Consider the following 24,627-nt stretch of genomic DNA (forward strand, 5'->3'; position numbering starts at 1 on the left):
GTTCCCTGCCATTGGACGTCGGGAACCTCATTGTGATAGATCAGCAGATGTTTATAAGCCCAGCCGGCCGTCATCATCCTCCCCCGCTGGATCGTCAGCCCATGTTGGCTGGAAAACACGCTGAAGTGTTTCACAACAGCACATAAGTGATGTGCACCTTGCAAGCTCCACTTTGCTCAGGACTTAAATAACAAAGAGCAAAGAAAGGTACAGCACAGGAACAGGCCCTTCGGCCCTCCAAGCCTGCGCCGATCATATTGCCCGTCAAACTAAAACATTTTGCACTTACGGGGTCCGTTTCCCTCTATTCCCATCCTAATAATGTCCTTGTCAAGCTGCCTCTTAAACACCACTTTTGTACCTGCTTCCACCACCTCCTTTGGCAGTGAATTCCAGACACTCATTACCCTCTGCGTACAAAACTTGTCCCGCACATCTCCTCTAAATTTTTCTCCTCTCACCTTAAATCTATGTCCCCGAGAAATTGACTCTTCCACCCTGGGAAAAAGCTTCTGACTATCTACTCTGTCCATGCCACTCATTTTGTAATCTTCTATCAAGTCGCCCCTCAATCTCCGTCGCTCTAGTGAGAACAATCCGAGTTTCTCCAAACTTTCCTTATAACTAATAACCTCCAGACCAGGAAAAATCCTGGTAAACCTTCTCTGCACCCTCACCAATGCCTCCATATCCTTCTGCTAATGTGGCGACCAGAATTGCACGCAATATAGGTTTGTTTGCCTACCTTGCTTCAGACAGCACTCGCAGGCATCAGCACCACGCTTCACAGACAGCACAACATCACTTTTAGTGGGGCTCATGGGTAGGTCTCGATCTACCAGATCAGCAATGTGTGGGTGGCTTTTCAATGGCTGCAGGGCTAGGGCTTGCTAGAGGAATGGGGAGAAGTGGCCTCAGGCAAGGGAAGAGGCTGCAGGGCGAGAGCTGCACTGTGGAAAGAGGGTATCCCAGGGTGTGTGAGGACACATGTTGATCTGTGCAAGTGGCCTCAAGATGGTGAGGGCTGGGGAGGCAGTCTCCAGAAGAGATGAGACCAGATGGACATATCAGGGTCTGTGTGTGAGAATGGGTGATGTTCCTTGAGCTGGCAGTGAGTGAGGTGCCAGTGAATGTGTGATGGGCCTCAGGGTGTGAGTTTAGAGTGATGAGATGGTTCCCATACCCTGGCTGAGTTCATTCATCCTCCATCTGCATTCGATGCCCAACGTCTTCAGTGCAGCAAGGGCACTGATCACCACTGCCACTGCCCACCAGGCTGGAGTGCTAATGTAGCTGCCACTCCTGCAGCCAGAGCAGGGGCAGAGGACATCACTGTGGGCCTCCACAGTGTCCAAAAGGCGCTTGATACTGCAGTCCTTTTGCCTTTAGGTGCCCTGTCTTCTTTGCTGCAGTCCAAAAAAATTATATATAATTTTAAATAAGGAGACCAAAGCTGCCCAGTACTCCAGATATGGTCTCACCAAGGCCCAGTACAGCTGTAGTAAAACTTTCTGACTTTTATATTCCATTCCTCTTGCAATAAACACCAACATTCCATTTGCCTTCCTAATCACTTGCTGTACCTGCACACTAACCTTATGTGATTCATGTATGAGGTCACCTAGATCCCTCTGTATGACTAGATTCTGTAATCTCTCTCCATTTAAACACTATACTGCATTTCTATTCTTCCTGACAAAGTGAACAAGCTCACATTTACCCATGTTACCCTCAATCTGCCAAACTTTTCCTACACACTTTGCAGACTGACAACCTCCGCTTGACAACTTACTTTCCTAAATACCTTGGTGTCATCAGCAAATTTAGCTACTATATATTTGTTTTCTTTTTCATTAACGGGATGTGGGCATTGCCACCAATGTCTGCATTTATTGTACATCCCTAATTGCCTTTGAGAAGGTGGTGGTGAGCTTCCTTTTTGAACTGCTACAGTCCCTGTGATGTAGGTACACCCACAGTGCTGTTAGTGAGGGAGTTCCTGGATTTTGTCCCAGAGACAATGAAGGAACTGGGTTTGCATTCATTTCCATCAAGCAAGACATTGATGTAGATTGTAAACAGTTGAGGCCACAGCACTGAAACCTCTGGCACTCCACTAGTTACAGTTTGCCAATCTGATAAAGACCCATTTTTCCTACCCTCTGCTTCCTGTTAGCCATCCAATCTTTTATCCACGCTAATATATTACCCCTTACAGTATGTGCTGTTATATTGTGTAGTGACATTTGATGTGGTACCTTATCAAATGCCTTTTGGAAATCCAAGTACACCACATCCACAGGTTCCCCTTTATCCACCTTGAATCTTAGTTCATCAAAAAATTCGAACAGATTCATTAAAAACAATTTTGCTTGCACAAAGCCATGTTGGCACTGCCTGATCAACTTCCTTAATAATAGATTTGAGCACTTTCCCAATGACAGATGTTAGGATAACTGGCCTGTAGTTTTCTGCTTTCTGCCTCCCTCCTTTCTTGAATAAAAATGATACTTGAGTTGTTTTCCAATCTGCTGGATTCTTATACAATCTAAGGCCAGGATTTGGCTCTCCTCGGGCGGGCTCAGTCCTGATTCTATATCACCTGTGGATGAGGTTTCATGCTTTTTTCCAGTTAGCGCCGGGGCTCCTGGTCTGCCCACCAACCTTAAGGTTGGACGGGCAGGTCCTTTACTTATTTAATAGCCTCTGTCAAAAGCCTCAACTGGCCATTGACAGGCCAGTGGTCGTGCAGTTGATTTCATTGCGCCCTCGTCTTCCTGAAAATTTAAATGGGGAGCAGCGAGGTCGGGAGTTCCCCCCAATGTCACCACACGTCATTTTACCCGTCGGTCAGTGGGCCCCACCCCCGCTTGCCGACATGTAAAATCCTGTCCATATAGTTTTACAGAGCATTAGTGAGATCACATCTCGAATACAGTGTACAGCTTTGGTCTACTTATTTAAGAAATGATATCATTGCATTAGAAGAAGTTCAGAGAAGGTTCAGACTACTGATTCCTGGGATGAGGGGGTTATCTTATGAGGAAAGTTTGGGCAGGTTTGGACTTTGTCCATTGAAGTTTAGACTGAGTTGATTTTATTGAAACATATAAGATCCTGAGGAAGCTTGGCAGGCTGGATTTTGAGAAGATATTTCCCCTTGTTAGAGAGACCAGAACTAGGGGACACTGTTTAAAATTAATGGGTCTCCCATTTAAGAGAGAGATGAGGAGAAGTTTCTTCTCTCAGAGGGCCGTGAGTGTATGGAACCCTCTTCCCCTGAGACCGGTAGATGCAGGTGATTAAATATTTCTAAGGCAGAAATAGACAAATTCTTTACTAACAAGGGAGTCAAAGTGTGCAGGGAGTAGGAAGGAATGTGGAGTTGAGGCCTAAATCAGGTCAGCCATGATCTTACTGAATGGTGGAGCAGGCTCGAGCAGCCAAATGATTTACTCCTGCTCCTAACTTGTATGTATGAATGTAAGATAAGGCGATTGCTTTCCTAAACACATCCCTTCAGTCTTCAAGCCTCTTGTCACTTGTCATTTTAATTCTCCATCTTGCTTCCATGCTGATCTTGCTGTCCACAGTCTCCTGCCGTGTTCCAATGACTTTCATAAGAACCTCTGCCTCCATTTCCTTTCCTTTCTCTTTGCTGTTTCTTTTATTCTCTCTTGTTTTGCTCTTTTTGTTTTCAGGCGGTAGCTGTTCAGATTCTGTCAATCACACCTCCTCCAGACACGTCTTTGTTTCTTTACAATAGGAAGGAGATCAAGGCCTTGGAGAGGGTGCAGAAGAGATTTACTAGAATGATAGGAGTGTTCATTGGCCTCAGTTACATGGATAGGCTGGAGAGGTCAGATGTCGTTTCCTCAGAGCGGGAGATTTGAGAGAGGTTTGCACAACTAGGAATGGATTTGACAGAGTAAATAAGGAGAAACTGTTTCCATTGGCAGAGCAGTCGATAACCGGAGGACATAGAATTAAGATAATTGGCAACAGAACCAGATGCAACATTTATTTAAACAATGAGTCGCTGTGATCTGGAGAGCACTGCCTGAACTTGTAGTTAAGCAAATTTAATAGTAAAATTCAAAAGACAATTGTTGAGATAATGGGAAATATTTTTGTGTGTCTTTGGGAAAAGATGAGGTCAGGGTAATTAGTGTGATAAGTACACCAAACAACACAGGAGCAGCCTTCCTCTAGGCTGTATCATTCTGTGTCTATAATTCAATGCCCACATCAGTGTTTTCCACATCTCAGTTCATTCATCTCAGCTTTCACCTTCCTAACCCATGACCGCTCCCATCTAGGAGGACAAGAGCAGCAGATAGGTGGCAATGCCACCAACTGGAAATTCCGCTTTAAGTCACTCACCAACCTGGCTTGGAAATATATCACCATTCCTTCACTGTCGCTGGGTCAAAATCCTGGAACTACCTTCCTAACAGCACTGTGGGCTTACCTACATCACATGGACTGCTGTGGCTCAAGAGGGCAATTCACCAACATCTTCTCAAGGGCAATTAGGGATGGGTAGTAAATGCTGGCCCTGCCAGCGAAGGCCACATCCTGTGAATGAATAAAAGAAAAGCAAAGTCACCCTGTCCCCTCACCTGTAATTTCTGATTCACCATGGGCAATTCTGTAACAATGTGTTTCTTTGCCTACAGGTACAATTGTTCCCATCTCTGCACCTTGGGGATTTTTTGGACGCTTGGGAAGTGGCAAAATACAAAAGTTACTCAAGACATATGCTACAATAGTTCCTGAACTCATCAGTCCACCGGAACCAACGGATCAATTGGTCAAATTAGCAAAAGTACCTGCTGGTTCGTACTATGTCAGGTAACTTTAGTTACTGATATATTGTTTTTGACATTTCTTTACATCAGCCCTTGTGTCAACATCACTCAACCTGGAGTCGGACTGTGATTATTGGGCTCATCCGGGTGCAGGGGAACATTGGTCAATATTTATTGTATAATGGAGTGATTCATATCTCACAATATGCAGTTCCTTCTTCTGAGAACACAGCGAGACCTCCCCATTCACATTAGTCAGGTTCATATGGAGTTGGCTCCTGTTTTTCCGACATTCTCACACCACTACCTTGTGCATTTTTGATAGACCACTTTCACATCTTTTAATCAGTGCCTCAGCCAAAATAAAACATCAGCTCATTGAGATATTTGATGTTCTTTCTACTGCAATTAGTTTAAATGTCTCTTTATCTGCTCTTTCTGTGCGTAGTCATAAATTACACAGTTCCAATGTTACTGGTCCCCCTCCCATACCCTTTGGAGGAGTCATTTTCCTCATAGGTGTCTGGACGATGAATGACAGTGTGATTTGCTGATCAGAGAGGATCAAGATGGGCCCAGTCCATTCCTCACTCAACATTCACTAACTCACACTATCAGTGAGGGTCACTACACAGGACGCTCTCCAATGTGGACATTGTCCTCTTGGTGTAATAAACTGTGATGCTATTTCATCATTTGTAGAGTTTGCACATTGAGCTTTCACAGTGAGCAATTGTGATCACAGAGATTGCTGTTTAGGAACATTACGGTCCAGTTTTCACTCTGTTTAAATTATTGACAGAAATGCGGGGACTTAGGGCCTGTGAATTCCCAACAAGTGACCCTTGTGAACAACAATTCACTCCAGGAACTCACGATCAGGGATTCTGTCCTCATCTTTTGAACAAAGAAATTGGAAGTGTTCCCTTCAAGAGCAGAAGTTGGGGTGGGAGGAGTTTCCGGGTTATCAGCTGGTGTGGGTCATCCTTTATATGGGCTGGCAGTCTGTGGTAGATTTGTTGAGAGAAGGAAATTCTGCAGGCGATTGGTGCACAGCAAGATCATATAAACATACAAATTAGGAGCAGGAGTAGGCCATCAGCCCCTGGAGCCTTGTCTGCCATCCACTAGGATCATGGCTGATCTAATTGCAGCCTCAATGTCACTTTCCTGCCTGCCCCCTATACCTTTCACTCCCTTAATAGTCAAGAATCTATCTCCCTCTACCTTAAAACTATTGAATGACCTTCTTTTGCTTTCTGTGGAAGACAGTTCCATTGAGTCAATACCTTCTAAGAGGAATAAAAAAATTCTCCTCATCTCCATCTTAGAAGAGCTCTTATTTTTAAACATTGGTCCCAGCGTCAGATATCTCCAAGGGGAAATATCCTCTCAGCATCCACTCTGTCATGTCTCTCCAGCATCTTCTATGTTTCAATAAGATCAACTCATTCTTCTTAACTCCAATTGGCCCAAGATGCCCAACCTTTCCTCATAAGTGATCTCGTCCCAGGAATCAGTAGAGTGAACCTTCTTTGAACTGCTTCTAAGGCAATTATGTCCCTTCCTAAATAAAGAGACCAAAACTTTCTCTCATCTTTTAATTTTCCCTCCTTATTATTCGTTTGGTCATTCTTTGTTTTTTTTGTACACTAAGTCCAATTTTCTGATCTTCCTGGAATTCTATGTTCTTTCTTTCAATTTGATGCTACCTTTATCTTCCTTAGTTAGCCACGGATGGTGTGTTCCTCCCAGAGAATTTCTCTTTCTCACTGGAATGTATCTTTGCTGAGGGATATGGAATATCTCCTGAAATATCTGCCACTGCATCCCTACAGACCTATCTCTAAACCTATTTCCCCAGTTCACTTTAGCCAGCTCTGTCGTCATGCCCTCATATTTGCCCATATTTAAGTTTAAAACATTAGTCCTAGACCCACTGGCCCATAACTTCCGATCTCCGGGGCGTCATATCTGTAAGGTGCCCTTGGATCTCCCCATGCAAGGACTGTATTGGAATTCCCGAGGAAGTTCAAACTTCCCTTTGGCAATTACCCTGCACTGGGAACCATTCCTTACTCCACTTTAAATTGGAGACTTCATAAGGTTCCAAAGAAGTTACCCAGGAAAAATTAGAAGAATTGAAACCACATCTAAATCCTGGATAACAATTGTACTGTCCACCTCCGCCTGACCACCCAGGGGCCTCTTCCGACACCCTCACCCATCCCCCAACGAGACCCTCAAAATCCTGACTACCTCCTAACTCCCCCAAAATAGTCCCCCACTCTCTGACCGTATGCCACCTTCCCATCCCCCGAATGCCCTCTTGACTCTAAGACCACACCACTCTCCCAAACCCCTAACAACCCCCTCCAGCACACTAACGACAATCCTGACCCACCAACTAAACCGTAGCCTCCACAATTAGCCTTCCAACCCACCAACAACCTTCCACCACCCACACAACAACACCCCTGACCTCCTGAATATCCCCCACCCCACCAACTACCCACCCAACACTCCCTACTACCCTCCTCATCCCATGACCAAACCCCAACCCCTTCAACTCTCCTCCCATTCCCCCATCAACCCCAGGCCCATTCTACCACCACACTGCCTCCTCACTGACCACTCGACAACTCCCTATCCTATCCACTTGCATTGAACATTTACCTTCCCCCTGGCTTCTGAAAGTGGCTGGGTATTTTAAACATAGCTGCTTTATGGCAGCTAGTGCTGTAAAAAGGGGTGTGGCTTCCTCTCATCTGACTTTGCTCCCCTCGACTGAAGACCTCGGGAACTCGCTGCAATGCATATTTCTCACCCGGCGCGAGGCGGAAGCTCGGCTGAGGAAGGTACCCACATGGACCAGAACCGCTAGATCCTCCATCTCCCACTGCAAGTTCCCCTCCAGCCCTGATCAAGTGTCCCGAACCCTAGCACAAGGAAGCAATCCAGCCTTCTAGGTTTCACTCTCAGCTGCAGGAAACTGTGCCTATCCCCCTATTATACTGTCCCCTACACCCACTACATTCCTAATCACTCCCCCTATTTGACTGGCTTCCTGTATGATGGTGCCATGGTCAGTTCGCTCAGCCATGCTGCAGTCCCCACTTTGGCCCCAACAAACTGCAAGAACTCAAATCTGTTGGACAACTGCAAGGGCTGAGGCTCCGCCACTTCTACCTTCTCGATCCCTTATCTGCCTCACTCACAGCGACACCCTCCTGTCCCTGACCACTGACCAAATCAGCTGATCCTATCCTAAGGGGTGTGATCAGATCCTGGAATGAAGAGTCAAAGTAACTTTCCTCCTCCCTGATGCCTCATAGTGTCTGCAGCTCGGCCTCCAGCTCAAAGACTCTGAGCCAAAGCTCCTCGAGTCTCTGGCACTTACTGCAGACATGTTTGCCCTGGATCACACACGTGTCCACGAGCTACCGCATTCTGCAGTCGCAACACGTAGATCCCATGAGAATTCCCACAAGGGGCATTCTCTCAATTTCTTGAAAGTACAAAGCTCCCTCTATAAACTGGGAATAAACTTATGATTCCATCCAGACATTTTAAAAAAAAAAATTGTTGTCCCAAGATTCACATTTGCAAATCAGACGTTGTAGAAGGAAAGATGTGACTGGGATTTTTGTTTCCAAAGGTGGTGCTATAATAAGTAAATAGAGTAGAGGTACGGATTATAGACTTATAAGGCGCTATTTCAATGGAGGCGATGGGGATCTCAGCTAAATAGTCATTGAGGGCCCTGCGTCACCTCCTTTAGGGAGGGTCTGCTGCATTAAGTGCCTTTCAGGCGGCCAATGACAGGCCTTCCCTGGCATCAAGGATCCCAGGGGGCAAAGGCCTCACTCTCCAAAAGCTGCTGGCCAATCAGAGGCCAGCAGCTCTCAGCGCTTGTCATCATCGAGGAGGTGAAGTGGCTGCAGTTGGCTTTGTTCCTGAGAGGCCTCGGATCAGTGCTGGATCCCAGGATAACAGGTGATCGATGGCTGGAAGAGGATCGCAGCAAAGGAGGTCACGAGAGAGGGGGTGAGGTGTGTAGGAAAAAAAGGCAGAGTGGCTGCTTCCTGCGGCTCTGGTCACCTTCCTGATGCCAGTCCCTCGACAACAAGGTGCTCCCTCCCATGGAAAGCAACCCGAGTAGTGATAGCACCTCCTGCCTCTGGGTTAATGCCTTTGGCTGTGATAAGAGGCTCTTAGGTTGACATGAATTGTCCATTTAAGTGCCTCCATTGATGGTGGGTTGGGAAGGGTTGGGATGGCCGCCAATGACCGTCCCCAAACTGGATTTAACCTTGGCGGAGGCAGCAAGGCAGCAGGGTGCCCGCCTGCCACCCTCACATACAATTAAATGCCCTGTCCATGACCAAACTTGCCTGAAGGGAGCATAGTAAATTTGGCCTATAGAATCATGACTGCACATAAGGAGGCTATTCAGCCCTTAGAGACCATGCTGGCTATATACAGCAATCCAATCAGTGCCATACCCTCCCTTTAACACAGTGACCCTGCACATTTATTCCCCTCAAAAGGCCATCCAATTTCCTTCTGAAATCATTCATTATCTTTGTTTCCTTTGCCCTAATAAACAGTGAGTTCCAGATCATTACCACTCACTGCATACCAAAGTTTTTCCTCATGTGCCCCTGAATCTCTTGCCCAAAGTCTTCTGTCTGTCTCCCCTAGTTCTTGTACCATCAGCTAATGAGAGCAGCTTTTCCTTTTCTACCTTATCAACCCTGTCAGAATCTTGCACAGCTCTATCCAATCACCCTGAACTTCCTTTGACCCAACGAGAACAACCCCAGCTTTTCCAACCAAACTCTGTCACTAACATCCCCCACCGGGGAACCATTCGAATAAGTCTCCTCTGCACCCCCTCAAGGTGACTCACATCCCTCCTAAAGTGTGGTGACCATCACTGGATGCAATACTCTAGTTGTGGCCTCTCCAGAGCGTAATATAGGTTCAGCATCACTTCCCTGCTTTTGTATTCAACACCTCTATCCATGAAACCCAAGTTCCTACGTAGTTTGCTAATCATTTTCTCAATATGTGCTCTCACCTTCAAAGATCCATGCACCCCAAGTTCCCTCTGTCCCTGCACACTCTTTAGAATTGTTCCATGCCGTCTCTATTGCCTCTCTCTATAGCTTGTGCAAAAAATGCACCAGCTCACTTTGTTTGTTTCATTCATGGAATGTGGGTGCTGCTGGCTAGGCCTGCATTTATTGCCCATTCCTAGTTACCCTTGAGAAAGTGATGGTGAGCTGCCTTTCTGAACCACTGCACTCTATGTGGTGTAGGTACAACCACAGTGCTGTTTGGGAGGGATTTCCAGCATTTTGACCCAACTACAGTGAAGGAACAGCCTTATATTTCCAAGTCAGGATGGTGAGTGGCTTGGAGGGGAACTTCAAGGCATTGGTGTTCCCATCTATCTGCTGTCCTTGCTCTTCTAGATGATGGTGGTTGTGGGTTTGGAAGATGCTGTCCAAGGAGTCTTGGTGAGTTCCTGCAGTGCATCTTGTAGATGGTACATACTGCTGCAACTGTGGGTCAGTGGTGGAGGGAGTGAAAGTTTGTGGATGTCGTGTCAATTAAGCGGCCTGCTTTGTCCAGGATGATGTCAAACTTCTTGAGTGTTGTTAGAGCTGTAGTCATCCAGGCAAATGGAGTGTTCCGTCACACTCCTGACGTGGGCCTTGTAGATGGTGGACAGGCTTTGAGGAGTCAGGAGGTGAGTTACTCATTGCAGGATTTCTAACCTCTGACCTGCTCTTGCAGTCACCATACTTATATGGCTAGTCCAGTTCTATTTCAGGTCAATAGTGACCCCCAGGATGCTTTTAATGGGGGATTCAGTGATGGTGATGCCATTGAATATAATTTCTTTGTATTAAATCCAATCTGGCAATTGTCTGCCCATTCAGCTAGCTTATCTATTATGTTACTACAGATTCAGTTCAACCGAACTGAATGGTGGAGGGTCCTCAGTGGGCTGAATGGCCAACTCCTCTTCCTATTGTCCAGACAAACGACTTGGTTTCCAGACAATTTTTGTCAGGAGGAATAAAAATGAAAATTATATATTCTTAATTCTGTTGCAGGGATTTTAAGAAGAAAGTTGATGAGCAACAATATGAACATCTCGTGTTTAAGTTTCAGAAGGACTTGCAACAAGACAAACAAAACTTTACTCATAGATTTATGATTGCTTTATATAACACACGTGGGCACATGCAAATAGCTTTCAGAAAGAAAGAAAAGCCTCTTGGGTAGGTTTTGTCACCTCTGTAGACATCAACAGTGAGATGTGCTTAACTCTATTCTTAAACTGTTTGAACCTTCCACTAATTACACAATGGGTTTAAGCCGGAGTACTGTGCAAAGTTCTGGTCTCCTTTCCTAAGGAAGGATATATTTACCGTAGAGGGAACGCAATGACTGTTCATTGGACAGATTACATATATGTGCCGGTATTGGTGTTTTGAACAATTCCACCAATGACACATTCAGCACTGAGACCCTGTTTAGAAATATTGCCCTCTAGTGACAGACAGATCTTGTTTCTCACCAAATTCGACAAAAAACAGGGGCTCTTCCATCTTGCTTTACCATTCAGTAAGATCATGGCTGATCGTCTACCTTAACTCCACCTTCCCACACTATCCCTCGAGTGTGTAATCTGTCTAATAAACAGGCATTGCAGTCCCTCTGAGGAAATTTCATCCCTTAGGTAAGGAGAGCAATACAACGGTTTTACCCACCTAAATAACTGAAGTAAGATTTATTTGCTCTTTACTCCCTTTGTAATAAAGGCTAAGATACCATTTGTTTTCCTGATTGCTTGTTGTAACTGCATATTACCTTTCTATGCTGCATGTGTAAAGACACCAAAGCCCCTCTGAATACCAACATTTTCCAGTCACTCACCCATGCAAAATATTCCACTTTTATATTTTTCCTATGTCTGACTGACTTCACACGTCCCCAAATTATCTTCTGTCTGCCACATTCTTACCCATTCACTTAACCAACCAAATATGGAGAAACCACATGGTCTGCGACCCACACGTTAACCAGACATGAGGATCCAGCCCTGGCAGATCTGACTGTCCCTGACAGAGGAGCCCTGACTGCTGCTGTTGCTTTTCATCTTGTTTATAATTAGGTTCCTCCTTCAATTCCAAGTTATTTGCTCATGTTTCAGGTTCATTTCTGACCAACCACCTCTGTGGGCAGCAAAGGTAAAATGAGTCTAACATCACCGCACTGAACATACACAGGCCTAATCCCAGTTGGACATGGGTAGTGGGCCCTCCATCGGTGAACAGGGATTAATCACTGCAGTAATTTGCCTTTTCTATAATCTTGCTTTAATTGAATCATGACCAGACTGAGATTGAGATGGTCCTAGTGACTGAGATAATTCCAGAATGTTCTATCTTGACACAGCAGTGGATTATATTTATGTTTATCACAGTCATACTGAACAAAATGTTTAAAGGTGAAGTGAAAGTATCTCATTGAAAATGGGATGTGTTTCAGAGCAGAGAGATTTGAAGTTGTTACGAATGAAATTATGGAGTGGTCAGATTTGGCATTGTACCTGAGCTCAGGGAGGGGAGCATGAGAATGGCAGCTTGCATTGAGGCCCAGGACCGGCACGAGTGACTCTATGGTGAAGGGGTATGTGGAGTTGAGTCAGGGGTCGGGGACATGCAGGAGTTAAAGAGTGTGTGAGGAGCTCGGTAATAGAAACAGCCAGAGACACCTAGAATTAAAGCGCATGAGCAACATGGTTCCTTGTATTAAAACATCTTTTTTCGGACTCTTTACTTCTTCCTGCAGACTCCCTCTGTGGGTATAATTCTGTAAGGAAGCCTCCAGTGAACAATATGTACAGATTGAAATTTCAAAACAGTAATCAATGACAGAAAGATCCAAGGAGGGCAGAGGGTGGAGTTGGGGCAGGGAGGGGTGAAATAGGAGGGGCCTGTCATCTTGGATCTGGTACGGGTGGTAGGGAAAGGGAGTTTTTGATCAGAAAATGAGGGGCTTAAAGGACAATGTCAGGACATGTGGATCCATTTCTAATTGTTGGTTGGCTGAGTCCATGAGTTCACCTGAACATGGAATAAAGTTCAGATTCCCATCTCCTCACACCCGTACTGGGAGCTCACAGTCGGAACATCGACAGTCTGAAGCTGTGATTGAGAACATGATCTATTCAGATATTACCCCTGTTAACAGGTGACCCATTCACGGACTTCTCTCATGGAGGAAGTTAGCCATTGTCTTCTTGCCTTTGTTTGTCTTTTATTTTTCAAACTGCTGGAAATGTATTCTCACTGTGAAATAAAGAGGGTGATGCATTTCAACTTTTGGTGTCACGTTAGATTCTTACACAGAAATCAATCTGGGTCACTCATTGGCTATTTCTGAGGAGATAGTGGCGTCGTGATAATATCACTGAACTAATAATACAGAGACCCAGGTTAATGCTCTGGCAGCACGTGTTCAAATCCCACCATTGCAGCTGGTGAACATTAAATTCAGTTAATAAAATCTGGAATTGAATACTAGGTTCAGTAATAGTGACTCTGAAAAAATCATTGATTGTTGTAAAAATCCATCTGCTTCACTAATGCCCTTACCTAGTTTGGCCTACAACTGACTCCAGGTCCACAGCAATGTGGCTGACTCTTTACTGCCCTCTGAAATGGCCTAGCTAGGCTCTTAGATCAAGGGCAATTAGGGATGGGCAACAATATTTGAGCCTTGCCAGCAACACCCACATCCTATGAAAGAATAAATAAAATATATTAGATAAACTGTCTGCATTTCAGTGAAATGATTCTGTCAAAATATTGAGATGTAAAAGGAAAGAATGAAGAGCCAGAGAGTAATTTCTTGAGAGATGTGAAACTTGGAGAGTGAGCTCCATATTCTCCAGGTGACAGCTCACACCCCGTGCAGCCTGACACTTCAACCTGTCAAACTCCACTCTGAACAGGGTTTAAAACTCTCTCAATGGGATTTCACTGATAAACTCCCAGGATAGACAGAGTCCAACACACAACAATTCATGGATCAATCATCGGTCGGGTGTTGTGAAATTCTTCTTTCTTGGAAAATCTCACAATCTGGGCAGGTAAGGGAGGATTCCGGGGAGGGACCTGGTTAATCCGGGTCTCATTCCCCTTTCCTCACATGTTCAAATTTCCATCCAAGAAGGGTCCGGAACTCCTTCCCTCCACACTTTCCATTGCAGGGGTCACAGGAAGTGGTTGAACTGACAGGACAATCTCATCAATTGGGATTTCTGTCAGTTCCACCTCCATTGTGTGAAAGCTGCTTCTCCCTGTAGGAAACTGGGAGACTAGCATTCCAGGGCCTGATCCTGGCTGAAGTGGGACCTGCTTTCCATCGAAACGACATGAATAAAGAGAAACAAATGTAATGTGAAATACTTACAAGTGAAGTTTAAATTTGAAAAACACACATGCCGCCTTTACGGTCTCAATAATTCTCCTGTTAGTATCAATGGAGCTGGGCAGGGAAGTATTGTGGTCATGATGAAGATTCTCCCTATTTGTCCAGGAGACTCCTTTATAACCCACTGCTGCAAAACAGAACATTTAAAATCAGGTGTGTTTTTTTTTAAGGGTCTTTGTTTCAGGGAAGAGGTCCCACTTACATAGCAGCAAGATCACACAGTGAAATCCCTCCAAACCCCACTCAGACAGACACACCAGTTAGTGAGGAAATCACACCCACAGCCCCAATATATTCCAATTGTCCTGATCCTAGAATTCCAGGCAGGGTAGCAGCATATCCATGGAGCAGCCGGATATCCTGCTCCAGGATGATCTTTTCCAGGAAGCAACCACTGAATTCAAGGATGAATCCCCGAGGTTGGGAGCTCAGGTTCTGACAATTGTGTTTATAGTGTCGCCTCCGACAGTGTCAAAGCTGGTGCAGGATGAAGTGGATTATAATCCTAGAACCTATTTGGGGCTATTCAGGATCAGACGCGCTGCTCAGATGATGACTCTGGCTTAAGGTAGAGAAAAACAGCCCTCACAGATACTTAACTGTGCCTGAAGAACTGATCTATCTGTCCCCAAATGAAAGGAATTAATCGAGATTATTACCGTGCTCTAGATAGCCTTTTTAACAAGTTTAAAGCTAGAATACAACAACCTGGATATTACAGGAGTCTGGGCACCTCTCCTCAACAATATACTTCTCCACTGAAGATTTAATGATGAATCAGCGCTCCTCTATGTTGAATACCACTTGGAGGATGTTCTGAGGGTGGCAAGAGCACAGAATGTACCCTGGGTGGGAAACTTCAATGTCCATCATCAAGAGTGTCTCAGTTGCACCACTAGTGACTGAGCTAGGCGAGTCCGAAAGGGCATAGCTGCTAGACTGGGTCTGTGGCAGGTGGTGAGGGAACCAACAAAAGGGAAAAACACACTTGATGCTCACCAACACAGCTGCACCCATCCATGACAGTATCGATAGTAGTGAGCAACGCACAGACCTTTTGGAGACGAAGTCTCATATTCACCTTGACGATACCCTCCATCATGTTGTGTGGCTCTACCACAATGCTAAGTGGGATAGATTTCAAATAGATCTCGCAACTCAAGACTGGTCACCCATGAGGCATCCAAAAGCAGCTGCAGAAACATGCTAGAAAACAACCGGTAAGCTCTTTGGCCCGGCATATCCCCCACACTAGCATTACCATCAAGACAGGGGATCAACCCTGGTTCAATGAAGAGTGCAGGTGGGTATGCCAGGAGCAGCACCAGGCAGGCCAATAACTGAGGTGTCAGGCTGGTGAAGCTATAACACAGGACAATTTGCGTGCCAAACAGCATAAGCAACAATTGATAGACAGAGCTAAGCGATCCCACAACCAAAGGATCAGAACTAAGCTCTGCAGTCCTGCTACATCCTGTCATGAATGGTGGCAGACAATTCAACAACTCATTGGAGGAGGAGGTTCCACAAATATCCCCATCCTCAATGATGGGGGAGCCCAGAACATCAGTGCAAAAGATAAGGCTGAAGCATTTGCAACAATCTTCAGCCAGAAGTGCACTGTGAATGATCATTCTTGGCCCCTCAGGAGGCCTCCAGCTTTACAAATGCCAGTCTTCAGCCAATTCGATTCACTCCACAACTGAAGGGATTATATAGTGCAAAGGCTGTGGGCACTGAAAATATTCCAGCCCTCGTACTAAAGACTTGTGCCCAAGAACATGCCATGCTCCGAGCTAAGATGTTCCAGTGCACCTCCAATGTTGGCATCTACCCGCAATATGGAAAATTGCCCAGGTATGCAAGACAAATCCAACCCGGCCAATTAATGCCCCGTCAGTCTACTCTCGATCATCAGTAAAGTAATGGAAGGGAACATCAACAGTGCTATCAAGCATCACTTGCCGAACAATAACCTGCTCAGTGATGCCCAGCTTGTGTTCCTCCAGGGCCACTCAGATTCTGAACTCATTATAGCCTTGATTCAAACATGGACTAAAGAGCTGAACTCGCGAGGTGAGGTGGGGGTTACTGCCCTTGATATCAAGGCCGCATTTGACCGAGTGTGACGTCAAGGAGCCCTAGTAAAACCGGAGTCAATGAGATTCAGGGGGAAAATTCTCCACTGGTTGGATTCTTACCTCACACAAAGGAAAATGATTTTGGTTGGTGAAGGTCAGTCATCTCAGCTCCAGGACATCACTGCAGCAGTTCCTCAGGGTAATGTCCTCTGCCCAACCATCTTCAACTGCTTCATCAATGAAATTCCATCCATCATAAGGTCAGAAGTGGGGATGATCGCTGATGATTGCACAACGTTCATCACCATTCACGACTCCTCAGATACTGAAGCAGTTCCATGTCCAAATGTAGTAAAACCTGCACAATATCCAGGCTTGGGCTGATAAGTGGCCATAAGAACATACGGTGTAGGAGCAGAAGCCATTTGGCATAACGAGTCTGCTCTGCCATTTAATGAGATCATGGCTGGTCTGATAATCCTCAACTCCACTTTCCTGCCTCTTCCCCATAATCCTTGATTCACTTACTTATTAAATATCTCTGTATCTCAGTCTTGAATATACTTAACAACCTAGTCCATACAGCCGTCTGCGGTAAAGAATTCCACAGATTCACTAGCCTCTGAGAGAAGAAATTCCTCCTCATCTCTGTCTTAAATGGGCGGCCCCTTACTCTGAGATTATGCCCTCTGGCCCTAGACTCTATCACAAGGGGAAACAATCTCTCAGCATCTACCCTGTCAAGCCGCCTAAGAATGTTGTCTGTTTCATTAAGTTTGCCTCTCATTCTTCTAAACTCCAATGAGTACAGGCCCAACCTACTCAACGTCTCCTCAGAAGAAAATCCCTCCCTACCCGGGATCAAATTAATGAACTTCTCTGGGCTGCCTCTATTGCCAGTATATCTTTCCTTAGATAAGGGGACCAAACCATTCTAGCATTCTAGGTGTGGTCAGACTAGGGCCTTGTATAGTTTTAGCAAGACTTCCTTATTTTTATACTCCAATCCCTTTGAAATAAAGGTCACATTTCATTTGTCTTCCCTATTACCTGCTGAACCTGTATGCTAGCTTTCTGTGATTCATGCATGAGGACCCCCAAATCCCTCTGTGCTGAAGCTTTCTGCAGTCTTTCTTCATTTGAATAATATTCAGCTCCTCTCTTCTTCCTGCCAAAGTGCATAACCTCACATTTCCCCACATTATATTCCATTTGCCAAGTTTTTGCTCACTCGCTTAACCTGTCTATATCCCTCTGTCGAATCATTGTGTAATCCTCACCACTTACCTTCCCACATTCTATTGTGTCATCTGTAAACTTGGCGATAATACATTCGCTTCTCTCAACCAAGTCTAGGAGCACGTGTTCAAATCCCACCATTGCAGCTGGTGAACATTAAATTCAGTTAATGAAAACTGGAATTGAATACTAGTTTCAGTAATAGTGACTCTGAAAAAATCATAATATTGAGATATAAAAGAAAAGAATGAAGAGACAGAGAGTAATTTCTTGAGAGATGTGACACTTGGAGAGTGAGCTCCATATTCTCCAGGTGACAGCTCACACCCCGTGCAGCCTGACACTTCAACCTGTCAAACACCACTCTGAACAGGTTTTAAAACTCTCTCAATGTGACTTCACTGATAAACTCCCAGGATAGACAGAGAGCAACACACAACAATTCATGGATCAATCATCGGTCGGGTGTTGTGAAATTCTTCTGTCTTGGAAACTCTCCCAATATGGGCAGTTAAGGGAGGATTCTGGGGAGGGACCTGGTTAATCCGGGTCTCATTCCCCTTTCCTCACATGTTCAAATTTCCATCCAAGAAGGGTCCAGAACTCCTTCCCTCCACACTTCACATTGCAGGGGTCACAGGAAGATTTTGAACTGATTGTAGAATCTCATCAATTGGGATTTCTGTCAGTTCCACCTCCATTGTGTGAAAGCCGCATCTACCTGTAGGAAACTAGGAGACTAGCATTCCAGAGCCTGATCCTGGCTGGAGTGAGACCTGCTTTCCATCTAAAGGACACTTTCCTTGCTGCAAAAACAGAACATTCAAAATCAGGCGTGTTTTTTTTCAAGGGTCTTTGTTCCAGGGAAGAGGCCCCACTTACATAGCAATAAAATCACACAGTGATATCCCTCCAAACCCCACTCAGACAGACACACCAGTTAGTGAGGGAATCACAGCCACAGCCCCAATATATTCCAATCGTTCTGATCCTGGAATTCCAGGCAGGGGCAACAGCATATCCATGGGGCAGCCGGATATCCTACTCCATGATGATCCTTCCCATGAAGCAATCACTGAATTGAAGGATGAATCCCCGAGGTTGGGAGCTAGGGTTCTCACAATTGTGTTTATAGTGTCGCTCTGACAGGGTCCAAACTGGTTCAGGATGAAGTGGATTATAATCCTAGCCCCTCTTTGGGGCTATTCTGGGTCAGATGCACTGCTCGGATGATCACTCTCACTTAAGGTAGAGAAAAACAGGCCTCACAGATATTTAACTGTGCCTGAAGAACTGATCTATCTCTCCCCAAAGGAAAGGAATTAACAGAGATCATTACCATGCTCCAGATAGCCTTTTTAACAAGTTTAAAGCTAGATTATAACAACCTGGATATTACTGGAGTCCGGGCATCTCTCCTCAACAATATACCTCTCCTCTGAAGATTGCATGGAGATGGGTTTTCGAGTTTGATACAGAAGATAATATGAGACAATACAGTTTCAAAATTATATTAAAGTTGTTTTTGGAACTGAAAATGCAATTCACTTTTTGTGATAAATCAATCACAACATTGACAGTTCTAGGAGAAGTAAGTATATTTTTGACTGTTTTAGAGAATCCAGGTCTTATTCATGTTACAAAAAAAATTGATATCTATTAATATTTGTTGTTGTTTTGTGGTAGAGAACATGATCTTTGCTAAAACAGAAACATGGCAAGTTTTTCGTATTGCACTCATCAGGACACTCCTCAAGAATACCAACATAAGCTAACAACTGTTTATACTGTATGAGAAGAGAGTACTGATTGGTTGGCAAGTTGACTCTGTTTGGTAGAGGCATTGATATTATGTGAATCAGCATTCATTGAACTTATGAACTTGGCAACTTATGCAGTTGAGTTCAGTTTTAACTACGCCATGCATACCCAAATAGATGGTGTAGCCATACGATCCCCTCTAGGCCCAACTTTCATGAACATCTTTGTTGGGTTCTATGAGAAACATGTCTTTGATGTAATGACACCTAATCAACTACCCCTCCCACATTTCTGATATGTGGATGATACGTTTGCCACATTTAAATCTACAGCTGCATATAATAATTTCCTGACACATGTTAATGGAATCCACCCCGTGCTCTGATTACCCTGGAAAGGCAAGGTATCCCAATAATTTGTGCAGCAGCAATAAGAGTGGTATTCGCGGGTAGCAGGTTGCTGCCATCAAGCCAAAAGGTCATTCTGTCTATCACACAAATGAGTGATGTGGTATATGATTTCTCGTGCCAGTGCGATGCTAGGTATGTAGGCCGGACGTGCCAAAGACAGGGGATCACATCAAACAGCATGTCCCAGCCGCTGTTCACAACGGGCAGGGTAAAGGCCGTATCCAACCAGCCCGATCTTACAAAAATCAAAACACAGTGTCCAACATTAGATGTGATTCGGCGAATGGACAACATTTGCTAATTAATCCTCAGTGTGCTAAGAATGACACTGACAACCAATTGAAGATTGTCAGTTGAGCTCGCAGTGTGGCACTTTAACATGAACTGGAAGCTACACATATTAATACACAGGGCCCTGCTCATTGCAGACAGAAAGAAGATGTACAATGGGGAGGTGATGGTGTTTTTGTATTTTCACTGGACTAGTAATCCAGAGACCCAGGGTAATGCTCTGGGGACCCAGGTTTGAACCTGCCAGCGCAGATGGTGGAAATTGAATTAAAAAACAATCTGGAATTAAAAGTCTAAAGATGATCACAAAACCATTGTTGATTGTTATAAAAAACCAACTAGTTCACTAATGCCCTTTCGAGATGGAAGTCTGAAATCCTTACCTGATCTGGCCTACATGTGACTCCAATCCCAAAGCAATGTGGTTGACTCCTAAATGCCCTCTGAAATGGAGCCACTCAGTTGTATCGAACTGCTACAAAGTCTCAAAAAGGAATGAAACCCGACAGACCAGTCGGCATCAGTCAAGCAACAGCCTGACATAGTCATACTCAAGGAATCATACTTTACAGATAATGTCCCAGACACCAGCAGCAGAGGTGGTGGCACAGTGGTATACGGGTGGGAGGGAGTTGCCGTGGGAGTTCTCAACTTCAAGTCATGACCCCATGAAGCCTCATGGCATCAGGGCAAACATGGGCAAGGAAACCCCCTGCTGACTAGCACACACTGCCCTCCCTCAGCTGATGAATCAGCGCTCCTCTATGTTCAATAGCACTTGGAGGAAGTTCTGAGAGTGGCAAGGGCACAGGCTATTCTTTGAGTGGAAGACTTCAATGTCCATCATCAAGAGTGGCTCAGTTGCACCACTCATGACTGAACTAGGCGAGTCCGAAAGGGCATAGCTGCTAGACTGGGTCTGCAGCAGGTGGTGAGGGAACCAACAAAAAGGAAAAACGCACTTGATGCTCACCAACACATCTATGCCCATCCATGACAGTATCAATAGTAGTGACCAATGCACAGACCTTTTGGAGACAAAGCCTCATCTTCACATTGACGATACCCTCCATCATGTTGCGTGGCACCACCACAATGCCAAGCATGGGCATTCATGAGGCATCCAAAAGCAGCTGCAGAAACATGCTAGAAAACAACCTGTAACCTCCATGGGCCGGCATATCTCCCACTCTACCATTACCATGAAGGCAGGGGATCAACCCTGGTTCAATGAAGAGTGCAGGTGGGCATGCCAGGAGCAGCACCAGGCATGCCAAAAAATGAGGTGTCAGGCTGGTGAACCTATAACACAGGACTACTTGCGTGCCATACAGCATAAGCAACAATTGATAGATCTAAGCGATCCCACAACCAATGGATCAGATTTAAGCTTTGCAGTCCAGCCACATCCAGTCATGAATGGTGGTGAACAATTCAACAACTCATTGGAGGAGGAGGTTGCACAAATATCCCCATCCTCAATGATGGGGGAGCCCAGCACATCAGTGCAAAAGATAAGGCTGAAGCGTTTGCAACAATTTTCAGCCAGAAGTGCACTGTGAATGATCATTCTTGGCCCCTCCGGAGGCCCCCAGCTTTACAGATGCCAGTCTTCAGCCAATTCGATTCACTCCACATCTGAAGTCACTATATAGAGCAAAGGCTGTGGGCACTGAAAATATTCCAGCCATCGTACTAAAGACTTGTGCCCAAGAACATGCCATGCCCCGAGCCAAGATGTTGCAGTGCACCTCCAATACTGGCATCTACCCAGCAATGTGGAAAATTGCCCAGGTGTGCAAGACAAATCCAACCCAGCCAATTAATGCCCCGTCAGTCTGCTCTCAATCATCAGTAAAGTAATGGAAGGGATCATCAACTGTGCTATCAAGCAGCACTTACCTCGCAATAACCTGCTCATTGATGCCCAGTTTGTGTTCCTCCAGGGCCACTCTGATCCTGACCTCATTGGAGCCTTAATTCAAACATGGACTAAAGAGCTGAACTGCTGAGTTGAGGTGGAAGTAACTGCCCTTGACATCAAGGCCACATATGATCGAGTGTGGCATCAAGGAGCCCAGCAAAACTGGAGTCAATGGGAATCAGGGGGGGATATTCTCCACTGGTTGGATTCATACCGCACACAAAGGGAGATGGTTGCAGTTGGTGGAGGTCAGTCATCTCAGCTCCAGGACATCACTGCAGCAGTTCCTCAGGGTAATGTCCTCTGCCCAACCATCTTCAGCTGCTTCATCAATGACCTTCCTTCCATCATAATGGCAGAATTGGGGATGTTCGCTGATGATTGCACAACGTTCATCACCATTCACGACTCCTCAGATACTGAAGCAGTTCCATGTCCAAATGTAGTAAAACCTGCACAATATCCAGGCTCGGGCTGACAAGTGGCCATAAGACCATACGGTGCAGGAGCAGAAATAGGCCATTTGGCACATCGAGTCTGCTCTGCCATTTAATGAGATCATGGCTGGTCTGATAATCCTCAACTCCACCTTCCTGCCGCTTCCCCATAACCCTTGATTCTATAACTTATTAAATATCAGTGTATCTGAGTCTTGAATAAACTTAACAACCTAGTCCCTACAGCCGTCTGCGGTAAAGAATTCCACAGACTCACTAGCTTCTGAGAGAAGAAATTCCTCCTCAGCTCTTTCTTAAATGGGCGGCCCCTTACTCTGAGATTATGCCCTCTGGCCCTAGACTCTATCACAAGGGGAAACAATCTCTCAGCATCTACCCTGTCAAGCCGCCTAAGAATGTTATCTGTTTCAATAAGTTTGCCTCTCATTCTTCTAAACTCCAATGAGCACAGGCCCAACCTACTCAACATCTCCTCAGAAGAAAATCCCTCCCTACCCGGGATCAACTTAATGAACTTCTCTGGGCTGCCTCCAATGCCAGTATATCTATCCTTAGATATGGGGACCAAAACTGTTCATAGCATTCTAGGTGTGGTCGAACTAGGGCCTTATATAGTTTTAGCAAGGCTTCCTTATTTTCATACTCCATTCCCTTTGAAATGAAGGCCAACAGTCCATTTGCCTTCACTATTACTTGCTGAACCTGTATGTTAGCTTTCTGTGATTCATGCACCAGGACCCCAAAACCCTCTGTGCTGAAGCTTTCTGCAGTCTTCCTTCATTTAAATAATATTCAGCTCCTCTCTTCTTCCTGCCAAAGTGCATAACCACACATTATCCCACATTATATTCCATTTGCCAAGTTTTTGCTCACTCACTTAACCTGTCTATATCCCTCTGTCGACTCTTTGTGTCATCCTCACCACTTACCTTCCCACATTTTATTGTGTCATCTGTAAATGTGGCGATAGTACATTCACTTCTCTCATCTAAGTCATTAATGAATGTTGTAAATAGTTGTGGCCCCAGCACTGATCCCTGTGTTACAGGTTGTCATGCTGAAAATGCCCCCCTTGTCCCAACTCTCTGTCTTCTGTTCGTTATCCAATCCTCTATCCATGCGAATATACCACCCCAAACACAATGGGCTCTTATCTTATTAAGCAGCCTTATGTGCGGTACCTTGTCAAACGTCTTTTGGAATTTCAAATAGATTACATCGACTGATTCTCCTTTACCTCTCCTGCTTGTGACCTCAAAGAATTCCAATAAATGTTTCAGCCATGGTTTCCCCTTCTTGAAGCCATGTTGTCTCTGCAAGATTATATTATGCATTTCTAAATGCTCTGCTATTACATTGTTTATAATAAACTCGAACATTTTCCCAATGACAGATGTTAAGTTAACTGGCCTTTAGTTACCTGTTTTTTCTCTCCGACCCTTTTTGAATAAGGGTGTTACATTGGCAGTTTTCCAACCCTCTGGGACTTTTCCAGAATTTAAGGATTCTTGGAAGATTGCTATCAATGCATCCATTATCTCTGTAGCTACTTCCTTTATTATCCTAGGATGAAACCCATCATGTCCAAGCTATCAGCCTTTAGCACCATTAGTTTTCCTATTACTATTTGATAGTTATTGTATTCATTTCCTCCCCTGCTCCCCCCGCTCCCCTCTTTTCCCCTTGATTATTTAGTATTTTTGGAACGCTATTAGTGTCTTCTAACGTGAAGACCGATGCAAAGTATTTATTCAACTCTTCTGCTATTTCCCGGTTCCCCATTATTATTTCCCCAGCCTCATTCTCTAAGGGGCCTACGTTCACTTTGGCCTCTCTCTTCCTTTTTATATATTTAAAGAAGCTCTCACAGTCCATTTATATATTACTTACTAGTTCACCCTCAAAGTTTATTTTCTTCCTCTTCATTTTGTTTTGGTCATCTTTTCTGGTTTTTAAAGCTCTCCCAATCCTTTGCCTTCCCACTAATCTTTGCCACATTGTATGTTTTTTCTTTCAATTTGACATTTGGGATTGGGACATGTTCATCATTCTCTTGTAAAGGGAGGTGACTTAGGGCATCGGTATTTGCTGTATGAATCCCTGGTCTATGTACAAAGGTACATTCATATGCCT

Source organism: Cetorhinus maximus, chromosome 5 (assembly GCF_964194155.1).
Source record: "Cetorhinus maximus chromosome 5, sCetMax3.hap1.1, whole genome shotgun sequence".
Lineage (NCBI taxonomy): Eukaryota > Metazoa > Chordata > Chondrichthyes > Lamniformes > Cetorhinidae > Cetorhinus > Cetorhinus maximus.